Source organism: Ailuropoda melanoleuca, chromosome 13, assembly GCF_002007445.2.
Source record: "Ailuropoda melanoleuca isolate Jingjing chromosome 13, ASM200744v2, whole genome shotgun sequence".
NCBI lineage: Eukaryota > Metazoa > Chordata > Mammalia > Carnivora > Ursidae > Ailuropoda > Ailuropoda melanoleuca.
This window is the reverse complement of record NC_048230.1, coordinates 22837182-22856321: the sequence shown is the minus strand read 5'-3', so window position 1 is coordinate 22856321 and position 19140 is coordinate 22837182. Positions and strand designations below refer to the sequence as shown.

Below are 19140 nucleotides of genomic sequence, written 5' to 3'. Positions count from 1 at the left end.
TCAAACCAAAACTTTGCTTTATGATTCCTTGAAGGGGTTCTCACAGCTGCCTCCTTCCTCAGCTGGAAGATCACAGGGTCACTCCAGAATAGAGACCTGCTGAGGCCGGATTCCTGGCGAATTTCTTGACTATGCGTGTGCGGGTAAGAAGGGGGGGATGCAGGGGCGCCTGGGTAGCGCAGTCGTCTGCCTTCAGCTCAGGGCGTGATCCCGGCGTTATGGGATCGAGCCCTGCATCAGGCTCCTCCGCTGGGAGCCTGCTTCTTCCTCTCCCACTCCCCCTGCTTGTTCCCTCTCTCGCTGGCTGTCTCTATCTCTGTCAAATAAATAAATAAAATCTTAAAAAAAAAAAAAGAAGGAGGGGATGTGGAGCTGTGGAGAGTCAACACATTGCTATGGGATCCTGCACCCCTTTCCCTACCACCCCTCCCCAACATCCAGGCAAACACACTAATCAGTTCTACTTTGCTGAAAGCCAATGGATGCTTTGATGCCAAGGGAGCCAATGAGATGACCAGAATCCCTGCTTGCCTCTGCCCCACCCCCTCTATCTGCTCCTGAAATCCGTTCCCAGTCCCCAGTCGGGTCCCACCCCCACCCCCCCACATGGTCAGCTCTGTCCCTTTCATCTCCCTCCTCTGCTTCAGGGCCTAAAAGAGGCAGCTGGGGAGAGGTGGAGGGGTGTTTGTGAAGGAGCCTTTGGTCCCCACCTCATCAAATGACATCCTTGCTTTGCTTTGTCCTTCTACCCTGGAAAAGGGCAGGAAGCATCGCATTCTGCCACTGCCATTGAGGGAGAGGGCTTTGAGCTGGACCTTCAGGGACAGTTTCCTGATAACAGGGACATTAAGAAATCCTTGGAGAGACGGAGGATAGAAGCAGGAGAAAGATGAAGGTTGCTTGGAATACTGACCTGCCTAGAGACGAGATCTCCTGACAGCGTCCTAGGCTTGCTGGCATTCTACTGCAACGGACGCCCCAACCAAGCATGAACGCAGCGAAGGGGCTTCCTCCTGGCATCACATCTCTGGCTGGAAGGGACCCTATATGTCAGGGTTTCCTAGCTGGTACCCCGGAACCCACAGCCATACCAGATACTGAAACTCTGCCTGTGGGTTATGTGACCTTAGGAGGGGCCCACCCTTTCCTGTTCTGAGCTCAGTGGGTGTTCCACGGGTGACCTGGTCTCCATTGGTTTGCCTGGCTCCCTGATGGAGCCTAGAGCTTACCTTCTCTAATTTGCTGGCAGATCCCAGCACTCCCAGAACTCACCTTCTCTATGTAGCTCCCCTCCAACCTGCTGAGAAGAGGGATTTGTTCTCTTCTGACCTTCCTTCCAGGGGGCAGAAACCATAACTCCTCAACTATTCCCAAGGATCTGTGTTTGTTTTGTTCACTAACTGTATCAGAAGCACCCACAACAGTTTCCGGCACACAGCAGGAGCTCTAAGAACATGTATTGTTTGATGAATGGTTCTTATGCTCGGAAAGTCCCTCTGCCAGAAGTCCATCCTACATACATCCCTATTGCTGCCACTTATTTATTTATTTATTTATTTATTTTACTTTATTTATTTAAGTTATCTCCACCAACGTGGAGCTTGAAGTCACCACCACTGGGAGATCAAGGGTTGCATGCCCTTCCAACTGAGCCAGCCAGGCGGCCCCCCCACCATTGCTGCCTTTAAATTTTCAATTGTCCTGGCCTCAGGAGAGAGGGGTCCCCTGTCATCAGTGATGATTGAGCGCCTACTGTGTACAAACCTTTGTGATATGTGACTCTCTTCATAATTTGTCTTGGCTCATCCCGATGCTTCCTACTGTCTGTCCTCCCGCCTCCCCTCCAAGCCCAGCCTTTATGCAACGTCAGTGGTCTATTCTCCAAGAGTTACCCAAGATTTAATGAAATACAACAAGAAACCAGAGGTTTGCTATATTTGTTTGTCCATTCTATTTCTTTTTTGTCTCCATTTAAGAGAAATGGAAACCTCTCCATTCCTCCGTCCTTCTGTGCGCCTCCGGCTCCCTGCGCAGGCTTCTCTGTGGCCCAGGTCTCTGCTTCTTCGCTGGAGTTTCCCCCTTTATCTTGGGGAGTGTCTCACTGTTTCTTCCTTGGTGCGTGGGTGCATCTCGGGCTCCCGTACAGGCTCGCAGGCTCGCTCTCTCTTCTCCGGTTCCCTTACAACACATAGGTAAACAGGTGACTGCGGAGTAGGCATAGGGAAAAAAAAAAAAAAGAAGAAGAAGCAGCAGCAGCTAGCGCGGAGTGTTTTCTCCCAGGTATCAGGGTCGCAGGTAGCTCCAACCCTAACTGGGAACAAGTCCCGACAGGTGCAACTCCTGTCCAGATGTTGCGCAACGCGAGGCGCGTGCCCGGAGCCCAATCCTGGGTCTGGTTCCGGGCTGAGGACGGGGGTGTGTGGGGGGGCATATTCAGACCAGAAAGATTCTTTCAGGTCCCCGTCCAGGAGCCAGACGCCCGCCGGCTCCGCTCCTGCCCACCCCGGCTTGCTCGCGGGGCCGCAGGGGGAGGCCGAGCGGTGGCTTGCCGGAAGAGGACAGTTTGGGACCCGGGAGGGGAGTTCCCTGCGTCTGGGCCGTGGGGGGAGCTGCGGGCCGGCGGGGTGAGTAAGGCCCAGCGGACGCAGGAGGCTCAGTGGCGGCGGCGGCGGCGATGGGGAGGAGGGTAATTACGCAGGGAGGCTCTCGCCACAGCACGTCCCCACAAATGAGAGGCCCCGGGCCCCAGACACCACACAACAAAGCAGGAGGCAATTATTTGGCTCCAGTGGGAGGGGACAGCCCTTCGCCGGCCCACTGCCGCTGAGCACCCGGCCTCCGCTGAGGGCGCAGGGGTGGGGGTGAAGGGGCCGCTCTCGCCAGCCCCCTGTGAGCAGGGGAGGGCCCGAGGGACTCCCGCTGGGTCGCCCTCAGAGGGGGTCCACGTTTAGGAAGGCAGAGCGGCAGGAGGCCCTGGGCACGATTAGAGCCAGCCCTCAGCCAGCCAGGAGCCTCCCACAAGGCCTCAGGGGAGGCCTCCCAGGCACCCCACACGAGTGAGGCCAGGAGGGCTCGGGGCACCGGGTGGAGCGCGGAAGGTGCTCTGTGGGTCCGCGGGAAGCCAGTGGCCAACATTTGAACCCCCCCTTCCCCAGCTGTGGCCACACAACTGGCAACCCGGAGGCTCTCAGGCAGGTGGGGAAACCACAGAGGAGGGAGCGGGAGCCAGGGAGATTCCAGAGCACGTGGCCAGTCCTGGAATTCACACAACTGATATGCAAATAAAATGCAAATTGGTCCTCCCCCGCCCCCAATCAACAGATCAGGCCCCTGTGGCAGCAGAGCATGACTGATCAGCTGGGGGTACCCCAGCCTCTGCTGGCCTCCCTCTCCCTCCCCAGTCACCCATGTTTGCTTCAGGAAAACTGTTAGCAAGTCCTACCAATACCTTGGATTCCTGTGGAAACTTCCTGCAAAGGACTTCCCCCTCCTTGAGGAGAGAGCCCAAAGTACAGATGGAGAAAAAGAGGCCTTAAGAGATTCAGGTATTTCCCCTGTTCTAACAAAACACCTGGCAGATGGCAGGGCTCCTGGAACCTTCTGACAACAGCCCTAGATTATCAGCATGCCAGCTGGGGGAGGAGAAAGAGCCCGAGTCCTGGACTCTCTGGTCTCAGCTCTGCCCCTACCTTGCTGGGTCACCGCAATCCTGTCCTTCTCTTCTCTGAACCTCAGTTTCCTTGAATGTCAAATGACCATCTCTGGAAAAAAAGGCTCTTCCAGACATGGAGTCCTCTTTTTGGACCACTGCCATCCAGGGCTGCTGCCCTGAGCCAACTGTCCCCCTTTGTCCTCACCAGCTCTACCCTCGCTGCCTCAGGCCAACCAAGGATGAATCCCTAACCCCTGTCTTTCTCCATCTTCAGAATCGCACTCAAAATCCACTTGTGGGAGCCTCCTCTGATTAATTCTGCTAAACTAATAGCTCCTTTATGTTGGGGTCCCCTCCATCTATGAAAGGCTCAGCATTCACAACTGTCCCGTTTGCCCTGGCTGCTGTGTTGCAGAAAGAGCTTTTAAGTCATTTTGAAAATATGTATAGTGTCCCATTGTGCCCCCCCCACCCCAGGACGGAGGCAAGGACTGTTTCTCCTCCATGAGACTAAAGGCTTCCCAAGGACCTGGGTTGTGTCATTGGGACAGAGAGCCCCCATCGGGGTGGGACTGTGTCTCTGCCATCAGATCAGGGCTTTTCTCTAGGGCGGAGCGCTCTGTCTCCTCTATCTACCCCAGCCTGGATTTGGCGGGAGCCATTCGATAGGGGGGACGGACCCAGACAGCCTGCCTTTCTCAGGTCTCCACTGACCGATTCCTCATTTCTTAGCTTCTGGCTCAACCCCGGACTACAGCCGGGGTGGCCACTGCTGCCCTCACCCTCTGCTGCCCAGGAGTGATTCTGCCTCTTCCTTCCTCAGGAGACTCAGCTCCCGGGCTCTGCCTCATCCCCTTCCTCCTCCTTCTTCCTCTCGCAGCCTCCTGCCTCCCTCGGCCCTCTCTAGGGCCTCAGGGCAAGTATTTGCCATCTCCCTCCCAGGCTGGTGCATTCCTGGGGCTGGCTCCGGGCTCCCTGGGAGGCCCAAGAGCCCTGCTCAGCTGCCCTTCACCCTCAGGGCTGCCTCACTACCCCCCCCCCCAATGCCTGGGTCCCTTGCTCGCTCCCCTCCCAGACGTCCTGGCGTCTGTGACGCTGGGGCTCCTGAAGTCCTGGACCGCCCTGGACCGCCCTCTCCAGTCGAGCTGGGAAGGCTATCAGATCAGCCTGATGGGCCCATGCTAGCTGCAGGTGGCCTCCGGTGCTTCCCTCCTCCACATCTCTGTCACCACCCCAGGGAGCCTCCTCGCCTACAACCTTACCGCCTTATATTCATCTGTGGACCACATTTTTTTTTTTTGATCCGGCCCAAGCAAATGACAGCAAATGCAGTGCAAGCCAGTTGCAAAGAGGCGGGAGCACGGAGTGGCCCTGACCCAAGGGAGAGGACTCCGCATCTGGAAAAGCCTCGCCTTTTTTCCCCAGAGATGGTCATTTGACGCTCAGGGAAACTGAGGCTCAGAGAGGAGAAGTGACTTATTCAGGCATTCCAGGCTGGGATGCCTTGGCCTTTGGAAAATTCCAGGAGCCACTGGCCTGAGTTGGGCAACAGGGGTGCTCTCCTCTTCCCCCAGACCTCATTTAGCTGTGGCCCTTCTTTCACACAGTTTCGGTACTTTCCCTTCTCTACGATTTTCCTCTTCCCGGACTCCTGCCACTTTTTGCTCCCCGAGGACAGGAGATGCTGGAGGTCGTGGCTCCTGTGGACTCCGAGGTGAGCTGAGAGGCCTCACCTGCCCTACTGAGAGCTCCCCACTGGCCTCAGATCCCTACGACCAGAGTGCTTGTGTGTGTGCCAGTGATGTATACAGACTTGTTGGGCTGAAGACTGGTGACACGGGGTTGGGGGCGGGTCTGGCTGACATATTCCGGCATCACCACCTCCTCCGAGAGCAGGAACTTGGGGCCCCACTCCCACTCCAGCAGAGAGATTTGGGGTTGTTGGAGAGGCCAGGGAAGAAGGCCCCGCGGGAAAGGTGGGGGTAGTCACCACCTAGAAATGCATTCCATCGGTGGATGTTTATTGAACACTTGCTATGTTCCAGGCACCGAGCTGGGTACTGGGGATGTGGTGGAGGACAGGACAGCCTGCCCTCAGGCAGCACGAGGGGGCAGTGCTCAAGTTGGGCTGTACCAGCATTACCTGGATGCTCATTAAAATGAAAGGCCCGGGGCGCCTGGGTGGCTTGTTGGTTGGTCGGTTGGTGAAGCGTCTGCCTTTGGCTCAGGGCATGATCTTGGGGGTCCTGGGATGGAGCCCTGCAGGCATCAGGCTCTCTGCTCAGTGGGGAGCCTCCTTCTCCCTCTCCCTCTGCCTGCTGCTCCCCCTGCTTGTGCGCCCACACTCCCTGTGTGTGTCAAATAAATAAATAAATAAAATCTTTAAACTAAATAAAAGGAAAGGTCCCTCTTCATTCAGCAAGTCTATGGGGCCCAGGAACGTGCATTTAGACAAGCATCTCCCCTTCTCTTTCCCTGTGACGTTGATGCAGGTGGTCTGGGGACCCACACCGAAAAGCCCTGGTGGCATGTCCTGGGTTGTAAGAACAGCCTGGAGCTCTCACAGAGCCCCGGGGAGGCAGGGTCTCCCCTCATCGCTAAGCAGCAGGCCTGCCTCCCTCTTCAGATGCCGCCCCATCCCGGACTAAGAGTTCACACACTCAGCGCCCCCCCACCCCACCCCGCACCCTGTTGATTCCTACCCCTCACCTCCCTGGGGGCCCCAGGGCACCTTCTACACAGTCCATAAAGGGTGAGCACCAGCGGGGAGGGATGGCAGGTCTCTGACTGAGACCCCTCCGACCTCCCCCTTCCTGCCCAGTCTCAGAGGGACTCCTGGACTCAGGGTCCGGGCTGCAGAGAGAGGAGCCAAGAGGAAGACATTTGAGAAAGAGAAAGAGGGGGTGAGAGCAAGGCGAAGGGAAAGAGGCTGCCCCTCCCCCCCCAGCGCCTGGCGTTTGATGCTGGGGGTGCTGAGCCATCTCCTCTCCCGGAAACCCGAGGCCAGACAGATAAACACAGATGGAGGGAGAGACTCAGCTGCTTTATTTATGGGCCTGGTGACAGGCCCTCTCCTGTCTCAGAGTCCCTAATCTACCGGGCGGAAGAGGCATCCCACCCCCTCACTACCCTCTTCCCTCCCTCCTGAGACTGGGGCTCAGCCAGGCTCCAAGCCTTCCCCAGCCAGTCAGGCACAGGCCTGTGTGCCAGCTCCCGTGGGCTGGGAGAGAGTGTCCGGGTGCTCTCCCCCAACAAGATGGGGAACCCACGGACGGGGAAACCCACCCTATCTTCATGGGCCATCAGGGGCCATTGGTTCTGCAGGGAGACCCACCCCCACGAAGGTGCCCAGGGACTGGAGGATGGGCTAGGTGCCACCTCAGAGGGGCCTTCCCACCAAGAGTTTGGACGGTTCAAGTGTCTTGACTTGGGAAGTGCCTGAGGAGACCGTCTGGGCCGGCCCCACCTGGGTCTATCCGGAGCAGGGGCTGATGGGGGATTCCCTGAGGCCCCTAGAGGCTCAGACCCAGAGCGGAAGCCTCCAGGGCCCCTGCAGTGCTTCCCTCTAATGGCAATTAGCACCCACACAGAGGGGGCTCTGGGGACCCACAACAGTTCCTCCTTCTCCCCACCCCCCGCCCCCCCGCACACACGCTGGCATCCTCTTATGAAGGGTTCATTCCACTGTGGCTTTCAGAGTGGGGTCCAGCTGTGGCCAGGCCTCCCATCAGCTGAGAAACACGGATTTCTCCAGCAGGCCCTGTGCCCGGCTACACAGCCCCTTCGTTCTGTCCCTTTTATCCAGGTCTACCCCAAATCTGGGTAGGGGGAGAAGTAACTCAGCCTTCCAGGGAGGCCCCAAGGTCGGAGGTCAGAGAGCAGTAAAAGGGCAGGAAAAGAGGGAGGTCAGGGAGGGGGCAGATCCCTACCTGGCGGTGGCTTTGACGCTGGACCCAAGGAGCCTTGAAAGCCCCAGAGATCCGAGGATTTGGCTCAGAGGATCAGAGGGCCGGCTCCCCTGACTCACAGTGGCCAGACAGGGACCTGTTCAACACGCCTCTTTTTCATTTAAGTGACTTTGGTTCATCCATAGGGTCAGGGAGGAACTTCACCAAAATGACACGCTTCCCCTCCCCCTCCCATTTCAGCTGGTCCCCAGCCTGTCTTCCAGCCCTCCCCACCTCCCACCTTCTCCTAGCGCCCTCCTCCCCCCTGGGGAAAAGGGGCAATTGGGAATCCTGGCTCAGATGTACTGATTTACTGTGAAGTCCCAGGCAGTTTCTTTTTTGGATAAATGGGCCTGGCTTAAGGATAAATGGCATTCGCTGGCCTCTCCCCCTAAATCTACTTCACGTTCTCTTCTAGGAGCCTCTCCCCACTGATGCACTCAGCCCACTCCCTAGGGCGTCTTCCCAGTCTCTGAGCACCACCTCAAGAATTCCATCCGTTTGCTGTCTGTCCTTGTTTCTGGACTCTTGTTGAGTCAGGGACAGGCTCTATCTCCCCCGTCAGTCTGGGGAACCTTTGTGGTCAAGAACCATGTCTCCCCTATCTGACCAACAGCTCCCTGAAGGGGTAGCCTTCTGGACATCCTTCTAGCACTGGGCACAGGCCCCCCTGCCTACTGGCGGGGGAAGAGGGAGGAAGGGAGGCATATTCAGTTCTCCACCCAGTGAACAGGTCACTGCAAAGGTAAGCCCAGGGAGCAAAGGGGAAAAGCTTCCCACTTTGACAACTTTTAAGTTGAAACTGAAAAGAAGAAAGGAAGAAGAGAGAGCGTTTTCCCCCCAAGATTCTCCCAAGAGCCTCAGAGCCTTCTTCCAGCCCCGCCTACCTACTCTATTTGTTTCCCCCTCGAGGCCCAAGACCAAAGACAGTAGGGTCTGTCCCATCTCTTCTGTAGTGGCATGTGCTCCCTCCTCCTCCCACTTGCCTGCCCTGCCTGCCTGAGGGCCCTGGCTCCTTGCCAGCGGGTCACCCTGCTCAGCCCCACCCCGGGTCCTTCCTCAGGGCAGAACCAGCTGCCAAACCCGAGACCCCCTTCTCCCCAAGGACAGGCAGTCTGGATATGTAAAGCAGCTTGTGGACCACTCTGAACTCAGGGGTCTATCTCTACTGGTGACAGGGAAGATGAATGTGTGCTCAGCTTGGGTATGTTTTCACCTCCTTCTGTCTCCTCCCCTCCTTCAGGTGATTTTGGGACCTATGGTCTGGGAGAGGTCACTGTGTCCATCCATGCCCAACGCTCCACCACGCTGGATAAGCATCTTGTTGGCTTTGAGACCCCTAGGTCTTCTGAAGCAACGAAGCACACGGACCCTTCTCTCCACTTGACAGGAGGGCCCTAACATGACATCCCCCTTCATCGCTGCCCTCTCTGTGCCAGGTCCCTAAGGAGGCCCATGCTGATCACAGCTCTCCCTGCTCTCTCCTGGAGAGAACGGACCTGACCCGTCCACCTGGGTCTCAGCCAGAGAGCCCCACAGAGCTGCTGGGCTGGCTGGCTTCCGGCCTTCCTGTTCTAAGCCTGGGCTGCTGGACTTCCATCCCAATTTCTGATGGACGGAAAGTGGCTGTCTTCCTTGTGCCAGCTGCCCCCAAAGCTAACAAGAGCTCTCATTTACTGAGCCCCTAGTATGGGCCAAGCACACAAATGGTCTTCGTAATCTTCACAACGACCGCTGAAGTGGGTCCTATGATTACCCCCATTTTACAGATGGGGAAATGAAGGCTGTGACAGACAATGGTTGCACTTCCTGCCCAGAAGGCAGCCCACGTTGGGCCAGAGCCACGGTCATTGTTGCATGGACAGCAGGAGTGGCCTACTGTGGACAGAGCTCTGCTCTGGGCAGCTGAGGGAAAGGGCGGCACGCCCACGAGACTTTCTCTTGCCAAGACGGCTTCTGGAGCAGTGTTCAATCTGATGGGAGAGAGGAGCTCCTCTGGGAACTGCCAGGCTGAGAGAGGAGTCTGATGGTACTAAGGAAAAATCAGCATCCCCTGCCCGCCCCCCTCCCCCAATGCCCACATCCCGGGGGGGGCACCCACCAGAGGCCTCCACGACCGCATCTCTGTCCTACATAGGAGCCTAGCTCCTGCTGCCCCTGTCCTGGGAACACACAGGGATGGGATTCCTCTTCCCCGAGTTGCTGGAGCCAAGGACAAGAGTACACCCCTCTTTGAGGCTGAAAGAGACTCTTGCTGGACCCAAAGGCCTGCTGACTTCCTGGGCTGAGGGCCTCATGTGGAGGGAAATTCCCCGACGGCGTGGGGGCCCCCCTACCTAGAAGCAAGGGGATGGCTGGCATGAACTCTGCAGGCATCTTGGAATTCCTTACCATCCCATTTCCTCTTCACCCTGGCCAAGCCCAGAGGATTATGACAGTGCGGGCAATAAAAAGTGCCTAACCGGTTGTTGACCAGCCGAGGCTGCTCCCCGTTTCCCTCCGCGGGGGCGGAACTGGCCAAGTCAGTTTCACTTTTGCTAGTGCCCACTTTCCTGATGGTGGCGGGTGCTAGCGGAAGCGGGGCACCCGGGGGTTGCCAGTCACTGGTCCCCGATGCTGCTTCCAAGGTGGGTGTGCCCCAGGAGGCAGATGGCCCCCAGAGAGGGGCAGAACTGCTCTTTCCCTGAGCAGAGAGGACAACACGCCTGCTGGCCTGTGTGGGAGTTGGGAGGCGGTGCAGAGGATACCCTCTGCCCTGGGTGACAGGGCCTTCCGTCTGCTTCTGCATTGGAGGCAGAAACGGAGAGCGCCGGCTCTGGAGCCAGACTGCCTGGGTTGGCATCCTGACCGCGCCATTAGCCAGCCGGATGATCCAGGGCACATTCCTTAAACTTGCTATGCCTCAGCTTTCTCATCTGTAAAGTGGGGCTAAGTGTGCATGAAGTACTTAGAGGAGGGCGGCTCTTCCCTTCCCTTCCCCAGCTCTGATTCCAGCAAAGGCAGAGCCAGGTGTGGGCTCCTCACCTTCCCGGCAAAACTGCTCTGTCCCTGGTATCGTCTCCCCCGGGGAACCTTCCAACAGACTGTCCCCTCCACTGGAACTGGCCGCCCTGCTTCCTCTGCAGCTCTCCCCTCGTCCTCTTCCCCCAGCCACCAATTCCCAGGCCCAGGCCCCTCCCTTCCCAGCCTGCCCCAGCCCTGAGATACCCCAGGCCCTGCCACCCGAGGCCCTCCGCTCTGCCCCGTCCAGCTGAGTGTCCAGTGTCCCCCATCAGAGTGGTGTTTTACTACCGAATCTACTGGACCGTGCAAGTCATGTGTGGCCTTCCACGTCTCGGGCAGTACTACCCCCTTGCCCATGCCTCAAGCTCCCCATTTTGATCCAGAAAAGTGGCACAGTCACTGGGCTGCCTGCCACCTCCGACGGCACCCGGGGGCTTGGCAGACAGACAGCCACCTGTCTCAGGAGGCTCAGGTGGATGCCAAAAGGCGGTGGAGGCCAAGAGGCCTCCCCACCAGAGCCCCGTGGAAGCCCCTCCGGCCCTGATGCTGTCAAAACAGACATTCGGTTACAAGGTCCAAACCGGCCAGGTAGTGGCTAATGCCGAGGAGCCAAGCAGGACTCCCCAGAAAAACCCCTCACGCAACTGCTGCCCTCAGAACTCCTTCAGCCTCTTTTTCCTGCCCCTGCTCTGCCGTCTGCCATCTCGGGGTGGGGGGGGTGCTTACGGGTGGGGGGTGGAGTGGGAGGCTGCTTGGCCCCCAGGGGGGCAGCTGAGATTTATGGGACTGGATTTTTACAGGCTGGGGAGAGGCCCCGGGCAGGAGCTGAGGAGCCCAACCGAGGAGCAAACGCATACAAACCTCCCGACTTGAAAGCTGAGCAACGGGCAGCCCCAGGCCTGTGGGTGGTGAGAGATTTACGGCTCTTGCACAAGGCCTGGAGGGGGCCTGGGGAGCTGCAAGGACACTTCAGAGCCAGAATAACTCCCCACCAAGGCCTTCACCTTTCTCCTCTAGGAAAAAAAAAATTACTCACCAATAGAACAGGTTGGAGCTGCCAGAAAGATGGTTATCGCTGTAGGGACCCCGCCCCACCTGGAGACTAGGTGACTCCCAACTTCCTCCCCCACCCCGGACTCTCCCCTCCGCCCCCAGGTCAGGCAGAGGTGCCTGGGGCCAGGTGGGGGAAGGGGGGTGACTTCCAGAAGGGGCCTCCTTCTGGAGGTAGGGACGCTCATGTTCCCATGAAGCCTTTTCCCAGGAAGTGGGGGCAGGAGGGGAGGGTGGGTTCTGGCCAATTCTGGATGAGTCTCAAGGTTTAAGGAACTTTGAGAGTATGTTCGTGGGGTAGGAGTCTTCCCTGAAGGGAGACAGGAATGGCTCAATAAGGACACAAAAACACAGAGAGCCCGGTGACTCTGTGCTTGGTGGCCACCTTTCCTTTAAGCCGATGAGCCAGAGGCTGAGCTGGAAACCTCGAGAGCAGATGGTGCCCGGCCCAGCCCCTACCCTCAGCTCTTGCCCACCAAACTCTGCTGTCAAGCTTCCCTTGGGCCTGACTCCAGGCTCTTCTCCCCGTCCATGAAAGAATTATCTAGTAGTCAATGGCCCTGTGTCTAGGGCTTGACATCACTGGGGGCAGCTCAACTAGTTTAAGGGTGTGTTTCTGCTTCCTTCCAGACTCTGGACTCTGCACCCCATCACCCTGAGTCCCCTCCTGCACCTTCATGGAGCAGCCCTGAACCTCAGCTGGGTGAAGGAGGGGTGCACTGCTAACCACTTAAAAGGGCCCCAGGGAAGCATCCTGGGACAGGTGAGGAGCTAGAGCCTTTGAACTGGGCGGGAGGGTGGGGGTTGCCGGAAGATGGAAATCCTGGGCCAGCACTTGCAGGACTCCAGGCAGAGGGATGGGGATGAAGCTCCATAAAAGGCTGACCCACCCTCTCTCCAGTCTGGCCTTCCCCTCCCCACTCCTTAGTCCAGCCTCCAAAGACCAGAGCTGGTGCTGAGACAGCCAACTGAGTCATGTCTCGGGTGCCCAGCCAGGTGGGCACAGACTTGCCCATGGCCAGGCCCCACCCTGAGTGGTCGGTCAGCACTCCCCGGGAAGAGGCCAGGGGCACAAGCAGGGAGAGGACAGAGGCACTGCCCTTCTAAGCAGGGCACTGTTCTAATCCAGCCCAACGGGGAAGAGGCTGGGGTGGGGAGGGAGCCCAGTGCTGGGCAGAAGGTGGGTAGGAGAGCAACTATGCTCTCCTTTCGTCCTTTCTTCTGCTGATTGGCAAGCAGGGAAGGAAAGGAAGACTCACTTGAGGTCAGTGTTCTAGCAGGGAGGGAGCGGAAGTCAGAGAGGAAAATGGCTTTGCTCCCTTGGTCCCCAACCCCACCCCACCCCCTCCTGCCACCAGCTTCAGACTACAGGCTCAAGGCTCGAGGAGGAGTGGGCCGGGCTGGTCAGGACCTGCCTGCAGCCTGCCTTCCTCCCCGGCAGGCCGGGGGAAAATTACTCTCCTGGTACTGCTTTTTATTTTTTGAAGCCAGATCAAAGGTGGGACCCAGCTGAGAGCCCTAGTAAACTCTCAGCCATGTAGAGCCTTCAAGTTTCAGCCGGGGAAGCAGGAGCTGTGGGAGGGAGCAGCCCAGGCCCTGGTGGCCAGGGTCAGGGGCAGACAGGAGACAGGAGTGGAGCTGGGAGGTGGGGACCAGTCAAGGATCAGGGACTTGAAGAATCCAGGCAAGGCCGTGGCTGTGGTCAGCTTGGTTTCCACGGCTGCTCTCTCCGAGCAGGGACCCACCCACAGAGGCATGACTTCCTATCCCAGCGTCCAAGCCAACTGGAACGGTGTTGAGATTAGTCAAATGTCATCCCACTTTTACTTCACTGCCCTCTTCCGCCACCTGCTCGGGGGCACTATTTTGTGTAGCCAGGAAGTGTTTAGATTAGATAGCTGTGCTCCCTCCTGCTGCTGCTGCTGCTGCTGCGAAAAAAGCACATTCCCCCTTTCCATGCCTGCGTTCAAACTAGAAAGAAAGCATCTCCTTATTTCTTTTATACTTTCTCGGTGAGAACTTGAAACTGAGAGCCAGTCCCGAGCCCAGCACCATCTCTCCCCGCCTCTCCTTTGTCCTGTCCACGGTGTCCTCTTGCATAGGCCAAAAGACTGCCATTCCTGTCTGGGGGGGGCCTCCCTCTTCTCTACGGCAACCGCGTCTCTCCTCCTTTCTGGAACCGCACTGCCATCCCCAATATCGTGGCTGAAAGGGGCGAATGGGGTTCCTCATCCACACTGGTTCGTTCCCAGGGTGAACGCGAGTCTGGCACTATCCCTGGGGACATGTGTGGGCATCCAGACACCCCCCATTTCTTCCCTCATGTGTTCTGAAGTCTGGAGAGGCTGGATCCTGACTGGCACCTTGGCAGAGCCGAGGTGTAACCAATAGAACAGAGACAGAGCTCCCCGGAGCCTCGGCGGGCCCCACGAAGCCCTCTTTCATGGCTCCCTGGATTCCCTCCTTGTCACCCCAGGAAGCAATCCTTTGCCCCAGTTCCAGCTTCTCCTGAGGCGGAGGGATGGACAGCGAGCGTGTGCACACGCGTGTGTGAGTGTGTACACGGACACACACACCTAGGCAGGTTTGGATATAGAGGGAAAGCAAGGAGAGAGTGGCACTTAACAAATTCTGTTCCCACTGACGCACTATGTGACCTCAGCCAACTCCACCACCTTCTTAGAGCCTCGGTTTCCCCTGGCCATAAAATAGGGGGTTAATTGTCCCTCCCAAGGAAGCTAGGAGGGTCATTGGGCAATGGCTCTGAAGTGTCTAGGAAGGGAAGGAGATCTATAAATACAAGTGATCATTAGAGGGTACTTTGCAGCCATTTTGTGGGCCCCAATGTATTATTACTATTATCATTGTTACTGTCATCGCCACCATCACCCACTTCCCGAGTCTCTGCTGGCTGGGTCGGCGCTTCCCGGTGAAGCACCGATGCTCCCCAGCCGGCATCCCAGCCGATGGCCTGACTGAACCCACAGCCTCCGTACTCAGGGTGTCTGCGGGACTCTCAGGGGGCCAGTGATGGCCACCAAGACGGGGCTTTGACAGGAGGGGGTCAGGGACCCAGAAGAGAGACGGAGACAGCGCCCACCTGGGGAACTCACTTTGTCCCTAGGAGCGTCTCCAGTCGGCCACGGGAAGCCTGGACTCAGAGATGCAGACACGGAGCTGTGGTCATCGGATCAGGAGGGGTGGAGAGAGCGAGAGGCTGAGGCAGAGATAGGAGAGTGTTACCAGACATGGTAAGTTGAGCTGGTGGTAGGAACTGATTCCTTGAAGAGGCAAATGGCTCTTCAAGGAGTCTTTGTAGCGGCTAGAACATACCCTCTTTCCAGGTGAAGCAGGGCATGGGCCTGGCAAACAGTAGGCACTCAATGCATGCTTGCTAAACTCCATTTCTATGCACGCCTTTCCCTTCCAGTAAGGTTAAAAAAACACAAACAGCATCTGCTTTTAAAAATGCCTTGGGTGCCCTCTAGTGGCGACAAATGAAGGCTGAGGGCACAGGTGCCTTCTACCCAAAAGGGCTGCTCCCTGGGAAGGGAGCCGGAAGGGCGGGGGGAAGAGGGAGGAAGGAGGGTCTGCCCTTTCTTCCTGAGGCTCCACAGACCTCATCCCAAAGGGACTAGGGGGTAGAAAGAACCAGGAAAGGAGGAAGAACTCTGTGGGGAAGGATGGGTGGAATGTTCTTGCTGGAACATTCTGCAGTTGGTGGACAGCCATCGGGTCTGGCAGGGGAACCAGGGGACAGAGGGAGTAGACAAGTCAGGGCATGGGTCAGGAGTGGCATCCCTGGGCAGTGGAGAAAGGGGTGGCTGTATGTGTGCCCCTGGGGTGCGGGGTCAATGTTTCGTGCTCAAAGAAGAGTAAGGAGGGGCGCCTGGGTGGCACAGCGGTTAAGCATCTGCCTTCGGCTCAGGGCGTGATCCCGGCGTTATGGGATCGAGCCCCACATCAGGCTCTTCAGCTATGAGCCTGCTTCTTCCTCTCCCACTCTCCCTGCTTGTGTTCCCTCTCTCAGTGGCTGTCTCTCTCTGTCAAATAAATAAATAAAATATTTAAAAAAAAAAGAAGAAGAGTAAGGAAACTTAGATCATTGAAATCCTGGATGGGCCAGGGAGAAAAAAAGTAATGAGATTCACTTAAACTAGTTGTTTGTCCCACATTTCTCTGGGCACGTAGGAGTGGCAGGGATGGTTCGACAAGTCTGCAACCTTGATTTCTCTGTAGGTGGAAAGAGAAGGGATGAGAATGTGGAAAACCAGCAACAGGGATATGGGAGAAGCAGACGCTACTGGCAAAATCCTTAAGGGAGCATGAGCCAGCTTTCAAGGCTGAATTGGCTGTAACTCTTCAAAAATAAACAATAAAGCTTGGGTTGTAGCAATGAGTAAGGACCAACAAATAGTCAAGGCTGGGACGCTGACATTCTTCTGGCTTCTGAACATCCAGGACCTGCTGCACCATTCTTTTCACAGAAGGCCCCGGAAGAATCTGGAGCTTCCTAAGGGCAGAAACTGCACTTCTGCCTCCGCCCTCCTTCTGGTGCTCTTGCCCATCCTTGGGGATGGATGGAGGCAACTACATGCAAAAGACAAGGCCAAGGAGGGTGTCAGGAAGCAGGAGAAGCACGGGAGAATCAAGAGGGAAGGAGGTGAAGAGGGAGACAGGGAAGGAGAAGTGAAATGGAGGTGGAGGGAGCTGGGCCTGGCAGAGAAGGGAAGTCCACAAAAAAGTATTAAAAGGATGCAGTCATTTAGTCAGTCAACAAACATTTACTGTGCACCTACCCTATAGCAAGCAGTGTGCTGCAGGGGGTGCGGGGGGAGGAGGTGCAGGGGTGAACAAGACAAAAGTGGGGCTTTAAGGGGTGGCAAAAATGAGAAAGGGAGAGAAATCGACCACATAAAACAAAAAGAGGCTGAGAGTAGTTGGAAACAAGAATGGAAATATCACCGAGAGAGAAAGAGAGAGAGAGAGAGAGAGAGAGGGAACCTGCCCCCAGGCCCATCGTGAATGAGACACAGCCGGAACCACCTGTCAGCCCTGGCTCCCTGAAGACCAAGGCAAGTAGAGAGGGGCAGGGGAGAAACTCAGGAAGGGGAGGGACAGAGGTGGGGGAGGACAGAGGGTGAGACTGTTCATAGTTTGTCACTTGGGCACCCACAGTGGAAAGTTGTGCAGGCTACCGAGACATTTGGTTGCCTACTGGAGTCACACGAGGAATTACTCAATACCATCGCCAGGGTCCCCCCCACCGGAGATTCCGATTTTCTCCACCTGGGATGGGACCTGGACTTCAGAATTTATGAATAGCTCTCCAGTGAATGTGAAGTGTGGCCAGGGAGAAAGTGGACATTAGAGGCTGCCCGCCTGGCCTCCTTCCTCTTATGAGGATGGGGGCCATCTTGAAAGCAGCGACCTGTGGGAAGAGAAGTTGTATGGTGGTTTTAGGGGGTTGTAAACGAGGCTCAAAGACTCCAACTGTCCTGACAAAGTATAAGGCACTTCTGTCCTTAGAAAGTGCAGCCTTCTCTGGCTGTGCCTTTGGTAAGAAAGGAGCAAGAGAGCCTAGAAAGAAGGAACAAAACAAGGCAATGGCGGTCTTTAAAAGGGAAGAACAATTCAAGTAACTCAAAACGGCTGCCAAGTTCTCTGTTTTTGCACCCTGTTCGCTACCCACACACATGCATCCCCCCCCCCACTTCTGCTGTCTTCATGATGGGGCCTCCGGAGTGAGAGAAGCACAGCTGTCCCAGCTTTCGTCCCACAACAGGTTTGGCAGTGGCCCAGCAGGCTATTCAACCTCACCTCCCCCCCAAAAAAACTCCCTGCACCCTAATATAGCTGAGTCACTGAACTGGGGTGGAGTCCTTGGCCTGACAGTGAAGCAATCTTAACTTGAAAAATGGCATGGGAACAGAATGTATGGTCTACATAAACAAGTCCTATGTAGATGTAATTGTATGCAAATATTCATTCTTTAACTCCGCATACATTTCCTGCCAGTCCTCCTGGACAGGCCTCAAACCTTCCACTGCAGCTCACAGCTCAGCGCAGGAGTCAGAAGCGAAAATAAAAAGTGTGTTAGCGAGTGAAGCCCTCTGCTATGGCTCAGCGAGAGTTAGCTGTTCAGACTTTGAGCAGGGTCTTGAAGGATGTACAGGAGTTTACCAGGAGAAAGGAAGGATAAAGTAGGAAGGGAAAGAGAAGAGGAAGTGCTTAGGAAATGTGGAATCTTTCCTTGAGGCAAAAGGGTAGGGTTTGTAGAAAGGGAATAGGGTGGGGGAGGAAAGATCCACAAATACCTGTAAAGGATATGGTCTGCCTCCTAGCCCGGAGTTTGGGCTTTTTATCCAGGAAGGCATAGGGAGCCAATAAAGCATCTTAGGTAGAGAAGTGATAGCTCCTAGAGTCTGGTTTTTCAAAGGCTAAGTCTGGGAGGGGTAGACTGGAAGAGAATATTTACATTTATTCATCAATTCCTATGTACTGGGCATTGGCTCTGTGTTTTATTTTATCACTCCAACCCTTTATGATAGCGTTTTTCAAACTGCCAGTCATGATCAAGAAAAGGCAGGCAGGCAGAAAGGAAGGGAGGGAGGAAGGAAGAATAACAGGATAGAAAATATCAGCATATCACGGGTAGGAAGGTTTAGTATTGCTTGCGGAAACTTTGTTGTACATTCTCGCAGGAGTGTAAGTGTACGGTATCAGGATTCAAATGTATTTCTCACTGTGGTTTACGTTTAAAAAAAGAGAAAGAGAAGCCGCTGCTCTGAGGTGTAGGTGTGAAGAGCCTCATTGTACAGATGAGTACAGAAGGCGGGGGGAGTTTCAGTACCCTGCCCTCGGTAAGTGGGATGTGTAAATTTCGAACCCAGGCTGGTCTGAAGCCAGAGTAGATTCCTTGTCGATAATGCCAAGGCAGCGCCCTCCAATCCAAGCGCTGTGTGTACTCACACAGCACCTCATTCAAGGAGGTAAGTGGGGCAGGACCAATTCTGTCCACCGGAGGCGCTGGTCAGAGCGCATAGTCCAGGGTGCCCCAGGCGCACAGAACCCGATTATCAGAGGCAGCCCCGGGAATCTCCCTTTAGAGAGCTTCAGGTGATTTGGGCGGACCTCCCGTTGCGGGGGGGGGGCGTTCGCTGCAATAACCAGGTGAGGATGAACAGGGACCTGAACCGAGACGGCGAAATAATCTCTTTTCTCAGAAGTGTCACGTAGCCCCAACTCCCGCTATTGTTGGACTCCGATGCCCGGCAGCACAAAGTCGCCTGGGGGTTCATTTCCCTCCCCCGAGGCGCTGAAAGGCGAGGGACTAAATAAAAGGCTGGTGGTTTTCCACTCACCAGGCACGGAACTTGAGTGGCCGAAGAGCAGGAGGCCCGTGCCACACCAAGGCGACACTGGATTGAAGTGTAATGTATGTACTATTTTTAGGGCATTTCTGGGCATCACCCTAAGGACTTCTGA

At 56.2% G+C, this 19140-nt stretch overlaps 1 long non-coding RNA gene across 2 annotated transcripts; it reads right to left on the bottom strand.

Annotated features, from left to right (window-relative positions):
• Positions 1-1863: 1863 nt before the first annotated feature.
• LOC109489234 lies at positions 1864-19136 on the bottom strand. 2 transcript variants are annotated; one of them, XR_002142185.2, is made up of 3 exons: positions 19017-19136; positions 14753-14869; positions 1864-2178 (listed from the first exon to the last, which is right to left on the bottom strand). It is a non-coding gene; the product is annotated as an uncharacterized LOC109489234 (long non-coding RNA). The 2 variants fall into 2 exon arrangements; XR_002142184.2 differs by having other exon boundaries at positions 1866-2178; positions 14766-14869.
• Between the last annotated feature and the right edge of the window lie 4 nt (positions 19137-19140).